Below are 1,302 nucleotides of genomic sequence, written 5' to 3'. Positions count from 1 at the left end.
TCTTAGACAGAAATTCATAAAAGTTTTTCTTTTTAATTCTAAGATTTGGAAATTTAATACAAGGCTCCTAACATATTTTTACAATAGCAGTTGCAAAATAAAAGGAATACATTGTCACAATTTTTATTTATAAGCATTTAAAGTTCAAATTTATACGAAATATGTCAAAATTGCGAAAATTTGCAAGTAATTTAGTGGTTGAAAAATCGTAAAAATTTTTTCTTTTATAACTAAGTTTTTAAAATTTGGTACAAGGTTCTCCATAAGTTTTTCTTTAAATATCTGTAAAAAAAACTCAACCGGACTAAGACAAAAAATTTTTACGAGTGTTTGAAATTTAAATTTTTACAAAACCGCATTAAATAACGGTTTAGCCTCAAACGATTTTTGATATTTGTTATTATTCAAAAAGTATGAGTCGTAGAAACTTGAAAATTTTACCAGTTGTTTAAATTTACATTTTCTTTATATAGTTTTATTTTCAAAATATTTCACTAATTTTTAATCTATTTATAGGCATTTGAATTAATCGATTTTTTTTGATTTTTTTTTTATAAATGTTGATAAAAAAAAATTATCTGGGACAAAATACTTGAAAATTTAATAGAAGGGTCCACATATGTTGTTCTAACTCACATTCAAAAATTATAAAAATACATAGGCACAATTTTTTTTTATAAGCGTTTATAAGTGCTAATATTGACGAAAATCGTCAAAATCATGAATATTTGCTAATTGTTCTGTAGTTAAAAATGTATAAACTATTTTTTATTAAAAGCTAAGAATTGAAAATTTAATACTAGGTTGTCCACAAGTTGAGCTTAGAATAATTATAAAAAAAATTGATCCCAATTGAAAAATAAAATACTTGTTTCAAAATAGAATATATTACAATATTTAAAAATAATATATCCTAGACTGACAAATCATCTCCGTTCAGAATCGTTTTTCGTATACAATGATATAATATCATTGGATTCAAATTTAATTCCATCCATTACAGTAACCCACTTGTAACCTACTGTACAGCAGAGCGACATCCACGACTTACCCGCCTTTTTTTTAGTTTTTTTTTTAAAAATATCAATAAAATTGTATTTGTTGGATAAAAAAGCTTGAAAATTTAATAGAAGGCTCCTAGTATATTGTTTCAAAGGCAGATGAAAAATATTAAAAATCGTTAGCCACAGTTTTTTTTTATAAGCATTTAAAGTTCAAAAAATGACAAATATGGAAAAATCACGAAAATTTGCAAATTATTTCGAGTTAGAAATTCATAAAAATTTTTTCTTTTTAAATCTA

Source organism: Acyrthosiphon pisum, chromosome X (assembly GCF_005508785.2).
Source record: "Acyrthosiphon pisum isolate AL4f chromosome X, pea_aphid_22Mar2018_4r6ur, whole genome shotgun sequence".
In the NCBI taxonomy this organism is placed as follows: domain Eukaryota; kingdom Metazoa; phylum Arthropoda; class Insecta; order Hemiptera; family Aphididae; genus Acyrthosiphon; species Acyrthosiphon pisum.
Note: the sequence above shows the minus strand (reverse complement) of the source record.